Here is a 17,384-nt window from a genome sequence, read left to right on the forward strand (position 1 = left end):
ACAAACTGCCCCCAAACTCAGTGACTTCAAACATCAACAACCATTATTATATCTCAAGATTTTGTAGGTTGACTGAGCTCAGCTGGACAGCTGTGCTCCAAGTGGTGTTTTCTGGGTCTAAAGTCATCTGAAAGCTCATCCAAGATGGCTCACATGGCTGGCTGTTGGCTGGGACCTCAGCCAGTCACCCAATATTATTTTAATAAAGTTACTTTCTACTTAATCAGCCAATTTGATTGGCTGAACATTACTTAATTGAGGAAAAAACAAGACTGAGGAAGAGGTAGAACTGTAGCAGGTCAGATTCTCCTCAATGGGTCTCTTCACATAGACTGGGCTTCCCCACAGCTTGGTGCTCTTGGAAAAATTGTACATTTCACGGGATATCATTCTTCCAAATGGGGACATTCCAAGCAGCAAAGTCAGAAGCTTCAGATCTCCTAATGCTCAGCCTGAAAAGTTACACAGCACCGCCTCCACCAATTCTGTTAGTCAAATAAGCCTCAGGTTAGCACACACTCAAGTAGTAGATCTCAAAATACAAAGAGGGGCAAAACCCCTGCAGCTGTCTTCAAGTCCCCACACCGGCACTTTCAGCTCTTATGTTAATACTTCGAGGAAGGCTTTGCCTTCCACCTAGTCTAAGTTAGAGATTTTCTCAAAGGTATAAAAAAGGGTTCAGATGCTGAACTCTCAAAAAAAAAAAAAAAAAGACTATTGTCTGTAAGAAGCAGGAAGAAGGGCATTCCATGCAGAGTGAACAGTATTGGAAAGTCAGACAGAGCTTCAGTTGATCCTGCCACTTAAATAGTGTACTACTCATGATAGCTTAATTCTTGCTAACACTGCATTAGAACTGCTCTTTGTTGAGCAGAGTTGTAATTCTACTGCATTTGTGCGTATTAGACAGTTTAACCTAATTACAATTGATTTGGGAGTTGCAGTCCTTGCTTGTTTTCTCCTTTCTACATCTTTAAAACACTTTACAAGATCACTGTTTACAAGATCTGCTCCTGAATCAGAAATGTGTGTTTGACAATGATTGCCTAAAGGTGTGCAGTAATTTGGAAATAAATGTAAGGAAAATCCAAACCTCATTACATGCTCAGGTATTTTTAATAGTCTTTTATTTTAATTATGAAAATATTCAAAATGGGAAAGTAGAAAGAAAAGTACAATTAACACCAAGATATCCACCATCTTGAGTCAATTCAGTAACTGCTAACATTCTGCCATATTTTCTTTATCTCTATGCACATAGTCTTTTTTTCTGAGCCATTTTAAAATAAGTACATATAACATGATATTTTAGTCACCTCCAAAAAGTAAGGACATTCTCCTACATGTCCATAATTTTGTTATTATATCTGAAGAAGTTAATAGTTAATTCCTCAAGGCAATTTCATACCAGCTTACATTCAGATTTCCTCAGTTATCCCCAAAATGTCTTCTATAACTGATTTGTTCAAATAAATGTCCTATTCAGAACCACGCTCTACATTTGGTTGTTATTTCTCTTAAGTCTCTTTTAATCTAGAATTTCCCTTTTGAAGAGACCAGGTTATTTGTTTTGTCCAGTAATCCGGGTACTGGGTTGGTATGACGGTTTCTTTGTAGCCCTGTTCAACTGGTTCTTCCAGTATTTCCTGTAAAACGAAATGTATATTTACAGGCTTATTTAGATTCAGGTTAAATATATTTGGAGAAGGCAATGGCACCCCACTCCAGTACTCTTGCCTGGAAAATCCCATGGGCAGAGGAGCCCGGTGGGCTGCAGTCCATGGGGTCGTGAAGAGTCGGATACGACTGAGCAACTGCACTTTCAGTTTTCACTTTCATGCATTGGAGAAGGAAATGGCAACCCACTCCAGTGTTCTTGCCTGGAGAATCCCAGGGATGGGGGAGCCTGGTAGGCTGCCGTCTATGAGGTCGCACAGAGTCGGACATGACTGAAGTGACTCAGCAGCAGTAGCAGTACATATATTTGGCAAGAATACCCTGTACTTCTGTGATCTGTATATTTCATCTGTGATGAGAATATACAATTGAATGAATTGTATACATTGAATACAATTCAATACACTGAATACAATGAAATATACATTGAATCATACCAGGAGGCTTGCGGTGGTCAGTTGTCTTTGTCTTTTAGTTTGGGGAGGAGACAGCAAAAATAATGCACATCAGGTTTATGAGGCAAAACAGTCTAAGCCAGGGTCATAGCAGGACTAAAGGTGTGGAGAGAAGTGGTAACCAGCCCATGAGCCGGGTGTTGTTGGCTTCTAAGCACTAAGCTTCAGGCCGACTTGCTCACTGGAGACAAGAGACACTCATCTTTTTTTTTTTTTTTAAGTCTTTATCGAATTTGTAACAATATTGCTTCTGTTTTATGTTTTGGTTTTTTGGCCAAGAGGTATAGGGATCTTAGCTCCCCAATCAGAGATCAAACCCACACCCCCTGCATTGGAAGGCAAAATCTTAACCACTGGACCACCAGGGAAGTTTCAAGAGACACTCATCTTGACAGTATTAATGAAGGAGGGCAAAGATGCTGGCTGGAGTCTGAAGATAGGTCCTCCTCTCTAGCTCAGAGGAGAGGAAGATCTCAGCATAGCCCCTGAATAAGTCTTTCTCGCCCTGTCCTGGGAGAAGACTAGCCTGATTTTCTAACAAGGAAAGCAGTACATCAACATTTACTTCTCGGGAGCTACGGAGCTGTGAGAATTTAGGGTGTGGTGTACTTACATGAGAGAGAAGGCAATGGCACCCCACTCCAGTACTCTTGCCTGGAAAATCCCATGGATGGAGGAGCCTGGTAGGCTGCAGTCTATCGGGTCACTAAGAGTCAGACATGACTGAGCGACTTCACTTTCACTTTTCACTTTCATGCATTGGAGAAGGAAATGGCAACCCACTCCAGTGTTCTTGCCTGGAGAATCCCAGGGATGGGGGAGCCTGGTGGGCTGCTGTCTATGGGGTCGTACAGAGTCGGACACGACTGAAGTGACTTAGCAGCAGCAGCAGCAGTACTTACATGGGCCCAGAGGCCAAACACCGGAATTATTGTCACTATCAGCTCTAACACACCAGTAGAAGCCCAAAAATGGTATTAAGAAATCCTTTGGAAGTTGGTGAAGAAGTGTGGCTCCTGGAGTGCTTTCAAGTTTGTAGGTGCAGTAACAGACATTTAAGAACCCAGAATTAGCAGCCCTAGAATTAGCCAAGGCAATACAGTAACAACCGGCACCCTCAGGGTGGTCTAGAGCAGGATTTCTCAACCTAGCCACTACTGACAGTTGGGGCTGAATAATTCTTTATTGTGGAGGCCATCCTCTGCATAGCAGGATGTTCCATGACATCCCTGGCCTCTACCCACTAGATGCCAGCTGCACCCCAACCCTAGCTGTGACAATGAAAAGTTTCTCTAGACATTGCTAAATGGCCTAGGCAAGGGCAGAGAGGTAAAATTTCCCCTGGTTTTGAATCACTGGTGCAAAGGAAGGGTCAGTTAGGGAGCCATAGGGTTTTCCACTGAGGGACTAACACCAGGCTCTCTACTGAAACCTCTTACATACATTGAAAGTGAAAATGAAGTCGCTCAGTCGTGTCCAACTCTTTGCAACCCTGTAGACTATAATGTAGTCCTACCAGGCTCCTCCATCCATGGGATTCTCCAGGCACGAGTACTGGAGTGGGTTGCCATTTCCTTCTCCAGGGGATCTTTCCAACCCAGGGACCGAACCCAGGTCTTACATACATTAGTGCATCTCAATTAGCAGCAGCCCTGTGAGGCAGGGTTACTGTCTCGAATTTTACAGCTGAGAAAAGTTCTCAGCAAGGTTCTATGATGTGGCTAAGGTTCTGTCCAGGGTCTATCCCACTTTAAATCTAATTATTGGTCTTCCCTGGTGGTTCAGTGGTAAAGAATCCACCTGCCAATGCAGGAGACACGGGTTCTATCCCTGATCCAGGAGGATCCCACAGGCCGTGAGGAAACTCACCTGTGAGCCGCCACTACTGAGGCCCAAGTCCCTAGAGCCCGTACTCCACATTGGGAGAGGCCGCTGCAGTGAGAAGCTCATGCAGCGAAACTGGGAAGTAGTCCCCGCTCACCACAACTCGAGCAAAGCCCTCACAGCAGTGAAGACCCAGCAGAGCCAAAAATAAGTAAATAAATAAATGAAATTATAAATCTAATCGTCTGTCCATATGCCCAGCTGCCTCTTTCTCTGGCAGCAGGGAGCTGCTGCCAGAACACCAGCATCTAGCCTGGTTGCTGGCACTGAACTTCAAAGCAGGTGAGGAGTAAGAGGGACAGTCTTGAAGGAGCTTTTTTAGCTCAGGGCAGGGAGTAGCTTCCAGCTCAGCGTCAGTAATTTAGTTGTTCAAGGGCACAGGCAAGTTCCCATTGGTGGTCTTCATGGGGGTGTTGCTACTTGGCCTGACCAAAGACATGAGGAAGGGACAGCCAAGGGGGTCGCAGAGACCTGGCTTGAGGGTTGGGAGAACATGGAACATGTTAAGAACATGGAAGGGAAACGTGGTGGGGCCCTGAGAAATAATGAGAAGATTATCCTTAAGTTCTGTAAGTAATGTATAAGATCCTGGCTCCAAAGAAGCCTGAGATAATCCAGGAGTTGCAGCATGAGAACAGTACCTGGACAGACTGCATCCCCATGGAAAACAGTGGAGTTGAAAGCAATTCAGCAGATACTCTAGTAAAGAAGGCGGGGCAGGGCTTGATGCACTGAGTCCAAAGGAGTCTGGAGAAGTACCCAGCCCCCAGTAGAACCTATGGGATACACTGAGGCAAGTACATACCTGAAATGAAGCATTTTCCAACTACTCTAGCAGATCTTTCTCTTCTCTGAATTCTAGTTACTTTTGTCAGTCCTTTGCAGTCCTCAGAGTTTTATTGTTCTCTGTTTTAGAGAGTCAGTTTTCAGGTGGCACTTGTTTCAAGTGTATTGGTTTTGTCTTCCTAACTGGACTGTAAATTCTTTTGCTTATGGTCAAGAACCAAGGTCTGTTTCTTGATAGTCCCTCCGCCAATGCTGAGTGCATAAAGGTGTTCAGTAATTTGTTAATTGATTTTGAAAGACAAATTACAAAAATAATCAAGGATAGGGTAACTATAAAATCACTGAAGAATGTGATAAACCACTAATGTTCAAAAAAAGAAAGCTAGTAACAAGTATTTTTCAATTTTTTTTTTCTGGAAACATTCCACTGATTCAACAGAATGTCATCTGTTCAACAAGTATATATTGTCATCGATGTTCTTGAAGTTGGAAATATAGAAGTGAATAAAACAGAAATCTCTGCCCTCATGCAAGTATAAGCCACATGAAATTATCTCTGTCATATTTCCCTGGATCCTACTACCACACAAAGTTAAAAACACACATGCGCTTTTCACAAAGGTAATACTTTAGTTCAGCATTATCTAATGGAAATATAATTTGAACTATATATGTAATGTAAAAAATTCCAGTAGCTACACTTTTTAAAAAGTAAAAAGAAATAGGTGAAATTAATTTCAAAAGATTTTGTTTAATCAAAGGTATCTAAATATTAATATCTTCACTGATGAGATCATTTACATTATTTTTTGTACTAGGTCTTCAAAATCCTGTGTGTATATCATATAACAGCACATCTCAATACAGAATACACACATGTGGCTAGTGGCTACCATATTGGATAATGTAGATCTAGTCATTTTTCAGTAGCTTATTTGATTAGCCTATCTCTTCTATGATGGTTATGTGTGTGTGTTTGCTAAGTCACTTCAGTTGTGTCTGACTCTGTGAGACCCCATGGACTGTAGCCCACCAGGCTCCTCTGTCCTTGGGATTTCTCCAGGCAAGAATACTGAATTGGCTTGTCATTCTCTTTTCCAGGGGATCTTCCCAATCTAGGGATCAAACCTGCATCTCCTGTGTCTCCTGCATTGGCAGGAGGGTTCTTTACCACTAGCGCCACCTTGGAAGCCCCTTATGATGGTTATATCAATATGTTAATAAACTCAACTAAACAAGAGTTAAGTTTAGGCCTTATCCCCTACACCCTGGAAATGTCTTTGGAGTCCTTAATTTAAATGTGATATGTTAATGTGAATTCCTACTCCCAGTAGCCTATCTTTCAAAACTTCATCCTTGGAAAGGTCTATATTGCCCAGACATAGTGAATATTTTTCCAGAATGGTCTAGTTATCCAGTAGTCCAGAAAGTACCACAGCATTAAATTATAATTCTCATTATTTTTGCAATAAACTTGATAAGCAAGTTCAAGAAGGACCAATGGGAATAAGAAACAATATCTCTGATGCTCATCACATTTTTACAAAGTATAAAATGGTAAAATCCTCAACAAACCAGCAACAAAAAAATTTAGTTGTATTCCCACTATGAAACAAGTTTCTTTTTATGCTTCTATTCCACATGATTAATGCAATTTATATCTAACATGAATATTAGTCTTCAGTGCATATTATGACCACAGCCAGCTAAGCATATAGAAAACAAGTTCATGAGGGTCCCAAATACTTTTGGTTTCTCATGTATTTTGATAAAAGAGAAGATGATAACAAACAAGAAATAATGTGGAGAATAAATGGAGGTTACTGGATTAGGAATCTGGCTTTCAGTTTCTAATACCTAGTTCTCTACAAATCAGTGGGATGACTGAGGACATTGCTGTCATTTAATCTCTTAGGACATTATTGATCTAACCTATAAAACTGGAAGGGTAGGTGGGAATGAGACTACTTTTGGACTAGATGATCTCTCAAATTCCTGAAACTTTTTCAGAAAAGTTTTCAATGGCCCAAATTCTATAAACACAGTATTTTAGATTATAATGAAGTCATGTTCCATTTACTAACCAATACTTTTTGTGAGAAGAAAAACTCCATTTGAAAGCAATTCAAACATGAGGAAAATGGGGACAAGGCTTCAAATGATGAAAATGTCTTTACTATGAGGAAATTGAGGAAGTAGTCTTCTATAAAGTGAAAAAGCCAGAGGGTTTCGGGGGAAAGAATTGTAAATCAGGAAATCACGATTCTAGTCCTAAATTCAGCCCTAACTTTTTTAATTTTGTAAAATCCTTAAATCTGTGATCACATGTTCTATAAAATATTAATTGGCTCTAAGGGTGTCTATGTGAGAGTCAGAAGAGCTAATATATTTTAAAGCACTTTGAAAAGTTGTACAAATATAAGATAGCATTAGCATAGTACCTTAGGAACTATCTCTAGGATACTGTTCACAATTCATGGTTTTAAACTAACTGGTTCTGGAAGAGTTATTTTTAACCATAAAAAAATGAATGCAGAATATGTCAGAGAATTATGTAACAAACACTCATGTAACCCCTATAAATCTATATATTTTTTTGTAATTATATCTCAATAAAACTGGAAACAAAAATGTACATGGTTTTTCACATTTGCTTCAAAATTTTTTGATATAAAACTTTGAAATAACATATAAAATCCCCTTTAGTGCTTTCTGACATGCTCTGTGTGAAAAAAGGGAAAGTGTTAGTCGCTCAGTTGTGTCTGACTCTTTGGGACCCCCATGGACTGTAGCCCGCCAGGCTTCTCTGTCCATGGGATTCTCCAGGCAAGAATACTGGAGTGAGTTGCCGTTCTCTTCTCCAGAGGATCTTCCCGACCCAGGTATCAAAGCCGTGTCCCTGTATTACAGGCAGTTTCTTTACCATCTGAGCCATTTCATCCTAGCCCCTAATGAATGTTGTGTATATCATCCCAGTCCATATTTTTATACTTTATTATGAAAATGTATATTGGGTCATCTGTAGAGATAGACCTGGAGTCTGTAATACAAAGTCAGAAAGAAAAGTAAAGTAAAAGTTAAAGAAAAGTAAGTCAGAAAGAGAAAAAAAATATTATGTTATATAGTAACATATATATGTGAAATCCAGAAAAATGGTACACATGAGCCTATTTGCAGGGCAGAAATAGAGATGCAGACGTAGAGAACGGATGTGTGGACACGGTAGCGAAGAGGAAGGTGGGACAAATTGGGATATTAGGATTGACAGGTACACATTACCGTGTGTAAAATAGCTAGCTAGCAAAAACCTGAGCTCTGTAGCACACGAAGCTTACTTTTTATAGCACAGGGAAATTCACTTTGTTGTACAGAAGAAACTAACACAACACTGTAAACCAATTATGGATGCGTGAGTAGTTGCTTCCGTCATGACTGACACCGTGTAGCCTGGCTGGCTCCTCTGTCCATGGCATTCTCCAGGCAAGGATACTCGAAGGGGTTTCCATGCCTCCTCCAGGGACTCTTCCTAACCCAGGGATCGAACCAACGTCTCTTATATAAGTCTCCTGCATTGCAGGTGGATTCTTTACCACTAGTGCCACCTGGGAAGCCCATAATGCAATTATATTCCAATTTAAAATATGTAAAGTAGAAAAACAGTACATCTGTAAATAATAAGGTATTGGTTTAAGTCACATATATTATAAAATTCATATATTACTCAGTTTGAACTTCATTCACTTTTGTTTTCATAATCTAATCATACTCATAGTTCTAGTTTGAGTGCTGATAATGGTAATCCATTTATGAATATATCACAATTTGTTTATCTACTAAAAATATTGTTTAGACGGCATTCACTGGATTATAAAATAAAATCATAGGGACTGTTTAGGTGTGGAAAGGACCTTGGAGATCATCTTGTACAGGGTTTCTTAAGCTGAGTTCATAGAATCTCATCTATGAATGAAATTTACAAGATCTAAGAAATTTTGAGCATTCGTGGAATGAGCTTTTTCTGCAGAAAGAACCAAAGCTTTGACCATATTCTCAAAGGGATAAATGTGCTAAATAGCTATGTCTTAGTTATGTCCTAAGAGAGTTGAGAACATGTGATCTAGTTCCATTCTCTTATTTGAGAATATATAAGAAGACTGAGCTCCTAAGAGGTTAAGCAGTTCACACAAAATCAAAGTGACAATAGAGCCTGTTGGTAGACTCAGGTCTACCTATTGCTTTTGCCATACATCACATGGGTGGGGCTTTGTGCTTGCTTGTTTCTTGATTTCTCACACAATATAATATGAGTTAAATTCCTTTCAACTGTTAGTCTACAAAGTAAAATTCAATCTTTTTTCTCTTTTATTATTATTATTAATTATTATTCACTGCTGGTGAGAAGGTAGTAAAGTTCATATACTCCTGTATTACTGGTTTTGTAAATCAACAGTCTTTTGGTAAATAATATGAGATGATGAAGTGCCAATAAAACATTGAGCCTTTTGGCTTGTTTTCATATTGAGAAAAAAAACTCCTAAAACTGGACAAAGCCACAAGCACAAGAGCAACACAGTATCATTTGTAATAGTGGAAAATATCCACAAAGAGGATAATGGATAAGTCACGGTATGTCCACTCCATTGAATACTATGTAGGCAATTAAAATCAAAGTTTTATAAAATGTTAAGTAACAGGATGAAATACTTAAAACATAATATTAAGTGAGAAAAGGGATACAAAATTGGTTTACACGATGGTGACAATTTTGTAAAGAGCACAAGAGAAAAAATTAGAAGTAACTACAACAAATGGTAACTAGTCATTCAATGTTTCTTGATGCAAAATCTTAAGTAATTATGGCCATAACTTAAAAAAAAAGTAAATAAAAAGATCACTGGATCCAAATGCAATGGGTTTTAATAATTCTTCCTCATCCATTCATCTTAAAAATATTCAGAGCTATTTTCTTTTTGTAATACAATTTCATAAGCATTGGAATGCTGCCTCCAAAATTATGTGTAACATTACCAATTACAAGTTGGTTGATTGCTCTCAAGTCAGCTGGCCAAACACGGACTCAACAGCTCTACACAATGTTGGACACTGATTTCTCTATTGTTGTCCTTAAGTGAATAGAACTGGCTTCTGCAGTTACCTCACAAAAATCATTCTGTAATATTTTATGTATGAAATTAGGAAGATTTTTCTGAAAGCAGAGTTTTCTTTTTAAAGTTTTGATGTTTAAATTTATTATTTCGTTTTAAACATTTTCTTGATGATGAGTCTGCTTTTTGTCATATGTTCTTCTGCTATTTCTGTTTAGTTGAGCTATCAAATTGTAACAGCTATGAATATATCTAAAATCAATTCATTTCCAGTCTCTAAACACATACATACAAACGTAGATAGTTTTCTTTCCTTCCCAGTCAAAAAACATTTATAGTGAAATACATATACATATACATATACATATACATATACATATACATATACATACACGGCTTCCCTGGAGGCTCAGTGGTAAAGAACCCGCCTGCCAATGCAAGAGACACTGGTTCAATTCTTGGATAGGGAGGATCCCCTGAAGAAGCAAATGTCAACCTGCTCCAGTATTCTTGCCTGGGAAATCCCATGGACAGAGGAGTCGGGCGAGCTATATAGTACATGAAGTCGCAAAGAGTCGGACTCTGCTGAGAGATTGAGCACGAACTACAAGCTCCCATACCAGCAGGGGGCGAAATACAATAGGGATAAATTTGACAAGCTGTATATAGATTTTTCTTGCTTTAGTGACTGAGCAATAACAAAAATCCAGCACCACCACCGCAAAACAATTGATACTCCAATTTAAAGTGATGCAGTCTCCGTGTATCTTACAGCAATTGAGTTGTAAAGAGACAAATGCGGGTCTATTTTAGCGCTCGAAGTTAAGTCGTCTAGAACATTGCAGAGGCGGGATAAACCGTGATGAACTGCTTTTGTCCTTATCTTCCCTCTGATTTGTATAATTCCTCCACTCAAAAGGGTGGACACTTCTCTGTGGCTGAGGGGGGTGTTTTCCATCCTTGTTTCTTTGCGTAGCTGCTGAGCTTTGCTGTTCGGGAACTATTTTAAATTATTCAAATTGCCTGTGCAGGTTTGGCGAAAGTAAGGAGCAGCCGGTACCGCTCACGATTGCCAGATAGGATCCCAGGCTCATCATCCCAGACGATAACAATAATCCCCTCAATCTTGCAATCTGGTTTTTACAGTGGCTGGTGTTCTAACAGATATTCATTACAATGGAAGGGGAAAGGTTATAAAAACGCAAACGATCAAGACTGACGATAGAAAAATGTTATGACGGCTGTTATAGAAACGCGGAAGTTAATTTTATTTCTTTACTTTAATCGAATAGTCTTATGCAGCATATATGAATAAACGACCGCCGTCTCAATCTGTTAGCAGGATCCCCAAAATTTTTATTGTTGTTGGTCTCAAAGCCGGTTTTCAGTTCTGCGGGTGCTTTCCCTCTTGCTTCCCATTTTAAATTTGATTTAACTCTTCTTATATATCAACTTCCTCTTCTGTCAGCGTAAATTAAAAAGAGGAAGGGACTTAGACTGTGAACGAAAAAGTCGTTTTTCGTGGCGAAAAGGGCAAGCTAATAAGTGCTCTCCAGTAGGTTTCTGGTGAAGATACAGTTCCGTACCTCAAACCTTTGCAAATTTTACTTGGAGAGCAAGAGAGTTAAGACGGTCCCGAGCTGAACGTTAATCTTAGCGGGCTGAGGAGCACCTGCCCCTTTCCCGGAGCGCTGCCTCAGGAGCGGCGGAGTGCGGGAGGACGTCTTTCCCCCCACCCCACAGCTCGATGACTCGCTAGGAAGTCAGGGAAAAGGGCAGCTTGCCCGCACCCAAAATGGCTGCCGGCGCTCTGCACGATGGCGCCTGCGCACGGGGTAAGCATTCTGTGACACTGATTCCCCCAGTGTGTCCTCCCACCCCACCCCCCCTCCCCCCCCCCACCCCGGCTTCTGCACCCACCAGCGCCGGGCCCCGACCTAGCCACCTGCGCCCGGAAGTGACGTTTCAGCGGCAGCGGTTCCCCCGCTGCATGATGGGAGAGTGTGTGGAGTGGGCGGGGGGTCTCCGCGGAGGAGGAGGTGGAGGCGGTGGCGGCGACGGCGGCGGCGGCGGAAGAGGGCGGAGGGTAATGGGATGGGGGTCTCGCGGCAGCACTGAAACTCCGGGTGGGCGTCCATGGCGCTGCTTCGCTGACAGGGCTGTGAACAGCTTGCCTTCCGCTCTCACCAGCGCCGCGTCCGAATAGCCGGTCCTTTCCCGGGGAGCCAGTTCCTCCCCGGGCCCCTGAGCCATGCCCATCGCGGCCGCCCCGGATGAACCAGGTAAGCTTCACCAGCTTTCCCAGCCGTGCGGGGGAAAGGAGGTTAGGGGATTTGGCCCGGCCCACCGGTCGGATCCTCGCCTGGGCCGGGGACACCTGCCCGCTGCGGAGCCGGGGGCTGCGGGGACGTTGCCGGCTCTGCGGGCCTGTGGGCTCCCGGCTCTGTCCTCTTCTACAGCGGGTGCGGGGACGCCGGCGGCGGCGGCGCCTGAGGCGCACGGCCCCTCCTCGCCCTCCCGGGCACCGGCCGGCGAAGTGAGAGCTTTTCCCACGTCCCTGTTCGCCGCCGGCTCCCCCTGCCCCTCCGCTGCCACCTGCCCTCGGCTCCGCACCGGCCGCTCCCTCCCGGGAGCTTGTTGAGAAGTTTGGGGCTTTGCTCCGGCTTCCTCTTTCTCCCTCCCCCTCCCTCGTGACAGGTGTAAACACTGCCTGCTTCGCCCAGGCCCCAGGCCAGCGGCGACCCGAGTGTGCTGCTTCCTAGGGTCTCTGAAGCAAACAGCTTTTGAATCCTCCAGCAGGCAGAGGAGACGGAACCAAAGCTCATTCATCCCTTCCTGAGAGGACCTTTTCTGCTCCCTTCTTGCACTCCCTAAGAAATCACCGGCGTCCCCTTCCCAGACTGCGTGCGAAAAGTTGGACCATTATTCTTGAAGTGCCCAGTTTGGCAGGTGCTACATCTTTCTTGGGCAGGGGACATAGTATAAGGTAAATGGTGATAGGAAGCTTTCACCAGTGGGAGAGTACTGAGAATGTTTAGGTTTTACTCTTGGTGGTTAGTTCACGTTGATTTCCCACTGAATCTTCCGTTGGGGCCAAGGGAAGGACTAACCCAGACATGGAAATATTTTACTGGGGAGCAAATGAAACAAAATCGGTAGTTCCGTTTCAGAGTTCTCGCTTTAGGAGAAGTGAAACTCTTGAACTTTAATCCTCCCTTTCACCAGCTACGTTTTAGTCTTTTTGGTAGAATGGGAGGCGGAGGTAGTTTAATCTTTGAGGTTGCATTTAACTATTGCTTTCCATTAACCTTTTAGACGTGAGTATATGCCAAAACTCTAAGGGAAACAGCTGTTTGAACGCTATTGTGTTGGTACAATCTACACAGTTACTCTACATGTTATGTGCTTTGCCGACTTCGTCAGTATTGGCCTTTGTAGTAGTCATTTTTAATTCTTTGCAGAAATATTTAAAGAATTTATGGTAGTCTTCAAATTTTTGTTCATGAAGATATCTCACATGGATTAAAAAACAGATCCTGTGTAAAATATCTAGACCAGTAAATGTTAACCTTTATTAAGTGCTCATTAGATAGAATTTGTCCATTTATTATCTTTAGATATATTAATCTTCAAGGCATAGATATCTTTTTATAGATATCTATTAAAAACAGATAAATCTTTTTAAAGTGCTTGAAAGAAATTCACTAGAATTCACATAGTATGTAGGACATTTAGGTTTTGATATTTTCTGATCTTTTGACCTAGAGACTATTATGAAAGTAATCTTGTACTCAAAGAAAATACATCCACAATTGCATTGATAAATTTTACAGAATCCAATTGCCTATGAAAATCTTGTAATCTAGGTGAATCCCATTTTAAAATAGATCATTTTAAATTTTAATTTCTTCCTATTTAGAGAAAAACTGGTTCAGAGAAATAGTGAAATTTATCAAATGTTTTATTTTGTGTGAAATGCTAAAGTGCCTCCCTTAACAGTCTAATAAATCTTTGATTAGCATCTCATTGAGGGATTACCCCTTTTCTCCCTACCTACCCCCAAAAACTCATAAAAGGAGGACATTAAATTTTTAGGTATTTTAAAACGATCACACATTATTTAAACTAAATGTTCATATTCTTGTTTAATTTTATCTAGAATTTGTGAGTTAAAAAATACCCATACATATCATTTTGATAATTAATCTTTTCTCAATCAGTGTGTATGTACACATATACATAACATAACACACACAGTCATAGATTCCTTTGCAACTTTATATGATGTTACTAAACCAATACTCACTACCTATGAGCAAGATATTTATTTTTAGCCTTTGCAGCTTGCTGGATCTTAGTTCCCCCAGCAAGGATTGAATCCATGCCCTTAGCAATGAAAGTGGGGAGTCTTAATTACTGGTTTGCCAGGGAACTCCCAGCAAGATTCTTTTGTGAGTGATTTATATACACTCATTTAACTCACTTAATACTCACAACAGCCCTGTAAACTAGGAGATGGTATTATCCCCACTTTTCAGAAAGGAAACTTAGGCACAGAGATGTTAGGTAACTTGCCTGAGGTCAAGCAACTGATGACAGAGACGGGATTTAATAGGTTTATTTATCATATTTATATAGTTTTTAAAGCATGCCAATACAGTATATTTTATAGGAATCGTATAGCATCACCAACTCAATGGACATGAATTTGAGGAAACTCCAGGAGATGGTGAAGGACAAGGGAGCCTGACATGCTGCAGTCCACGGGGTCACAAGAAGTCAAACATGACTTTTAATGACTGAATGACAACAACAAATAATATGTGACAGAAGTATGAAAACATGCATTGCAATGATAAACTCCAAATCAAAGTAAAAGTTACTTCTGGAGAACTGGAGAGGAATGAAGGATCTAGGAAGAGCCCATGGCTTTTCAACTGTAACTTTTAAATCTGAGGCAGATTTGGTAAAGATTAAGATTTAACACAGCCCGGTGGTGTCATATGTGTTTTTCTAAACTTGGTTGTTCCCTTGAAATCATAGTAAAATACAAAGTTCAGGTTTTTCCTTTAAAAACAAAGTATCACTCTGTCTTCCAACAGTGTATATTTAAAAACAGGGCAGGAAGGAGTTAGTGTTATTTTGTGTTGATTTCCTTTTTAAAATATAAGTTTTAGTTTGAAAATATTTGAATGAAGAATTGTTGGCCTCCTGAGCTTCCTCTGCAGTAACTTCCCTTGCTTAGGCTCTCCTTTACCAGCTGCCAGCCATCTCAACAGCCCTATATCACACTTCCAGTTTCTATTTCTGGCCTCAGCCTAGGGTAGGGCTTAGGGGTCTGGATTAGACCTATTCCCTGGGAAAGGGAAAGGTCTGAAACTATATGGAGGAGAAGAGGGATGTGGGGAAGTAAGGAGCTTGGGAAAAGTGAAAAAAAGAGGAAAAATAGGAAATTTAAGGCTCCATCCTGTTATTTTTCAGTCACCACCATTCCTGTTCGAAATAACTAACTTAAATAAACCTTGTGAAAATAAATTGTTAATAAATTAAAGGTTGTCTGTATGCTTAAAACTTAATTTACAAGCACTATTTTGGTGAGTAGTTCCCAGAGGAAAATTAAGTTGTAAATTAGAATAAATTCACTGCGTGTTCTATTTATATAAATATTTATAGCATGCCACAAACCTTTCCAACTAAATATCTACTAACATCGTGGTATTCTCTTCCTTCCATTCATATAGCAAATACGTATTGAGCACTCACTATATGTCAGGCCTTGTTCTAGGTGCTGGAAACACTGAAATTATCAAATTTAAACAAAAATAGTAGCCGTCATAGAGTTTCAGTGTCTTGGCATTTTTGTATATGTGTGTGCGCACATGAACGTTTGTGTTTGTGTATGGGACTCAGTGATATAGAGGGTGAGGGGGCAGTGCTCTATCTAGGGCTTTGTGGAAATTCTCATGACTTTGGTTTTCTGCTGCGTGAGATGGGAAGCTATTGCAGGGTTTTGAGTAGCGATGTGATAATCTATCTTTTAAAAGGATCTGGCTGGCTGCTGTAGAGAAAGTAGTCTATAGGAATACAAGAGTGGCAGCCAGAAGATTTCATTAGAAATTGTTGACTGATACAGCTAAACATCATCATTATGAGCATTTCATAAGGAATACAGATGTCAGCTCTATATGTAGTACACCTGTATACTATTGCAGAAATTAAAAATGAGAAGTGGTAGGACAGTTTCTTGAATTGGAGCCTCAACAAATTTGCCCATTGCTAAACTCAAAAAAGTTAGAGGTACTTGATCGCTTCTGAGAAGTCAAGGCCCTCACAGCCTACTTTCCCAGTACACTGCCTACACCCTTCATATATCCTGCATTTCAGCCAAACTCTATAATGTGACTTCCTGCTCTGACAGTTGCTCCATGCTCTATCTTTTGTGCCTGCCATTTCCTCTGTCAGTCAAAATCCTTATTTCCTTATTTCAAATTCTCTTTCATGAAGTTTTCTCATTTTCATTCACTACTCTTCCCAATCAAGTGAGGTCTTTTTCTTAGACTCATAACCCCATTTTACTTTATTTGTTTGGTGTTTACATTCTGCCTTGCATTAATCACTTGTACTATTTTCTTATACTGCTCCTCCTAATTAAAGTTTCTTTAAGCTTGTTACTCCATTTACTCAATTCTACCCCTTATAGAATCTACCAGTATTGTATGTAGTAGATGCTCAATAAGGTGTATATATAGTTTAATTTTCTAAAGTCTTATTATAGAAGCATATAAAAGCATTGTAGAAAATAATAAACAATTTACATTCACAGTACCCAGAAATCCCACTGTTAAGTTTAGTGCCTATTATTCCATACATATATATGTATACTTCTTAACAGAATGAAATTTTATCATACAGACTGTTTTGTAGGTTGTTTAGTTTTATTCAGTTAGACTCTTATACCACTTCAAAAAATTTAATATTCAAGGCCATATTCAAATTCTCCCTCTTTGGACCCAAAAATGTTCCTATATAGCTGACTTGCCCAAAACAGCATCCACCTGGGACAGAGTAGCACTCATTATATATATTTAAATGAATTATAGTAAAAATAGTATTACTAGTCATCACACCACAAAAAAAAGAACTGTAAGCATTTCGGTGTTTTACACTTAGTTTTATTTTTTTCCCTATGGACATATGAGTGTCATACACACTATGTGTATGTATGAGTCATTGTATCTCAGTGAACAATTTGTAGGTAAATCTTTGTCTCTGGTTATTCCCATATGACTAAGTCTTAGAAGTGGAGTTATTAAATCAAAGGCAAAGCCAATGGCTTTCCAAGAAGTTGTGATAGAGTCACTCCTACCAGCAGTGGTTGAGAGCACTGCTCTTCCCGTAATCTGCTCAAATGGTCAGTAAATATGCAGTTTTTAAATTGTTTACTTGAATTTTTATTTTGAATTTAGGCTTTTCAGCA

The 17,384-nt window shown here is 40.4% G+C and overlaps 1 protein-coding gene across 1 annotated transcript in view; it reads left to right on the forward strand.

Annotated features, from left to right (window-relative positions):
• Positions 1-12,007: 12,007 nt before the first annotated feature.
• AFTPH (aftiphilin) overlaps positions 12,008-17,384 on the forward strand; it is a 69,813-nt gene continuing 64,436 nt past the window's right edge. The window contains exon 1 of the mRNA XM_052647801.1: positions 12,008-12,189. The gene's annotated coding sequence lies outside the window, so the exon portion shown is untranslated. The remainder of the gene's footprint in view (positions 12,190-17,384) is intronic.

The sequence above is a fragment of the Budorcas taxicolor genome, chromosome 11 (assembly GCF_023091745.1).
Source record: "Budorcas taxicolor isolate Tak-1 chromosome 11, Takin1.1, whole genome shotgun sequence".
NCBI classification, from domain to species: Eukaryota; Metazoa; Chordata; class Mammalia; order Artiodactyla; family Bovidae; genus Budorcas; species Budorcas taxicolor.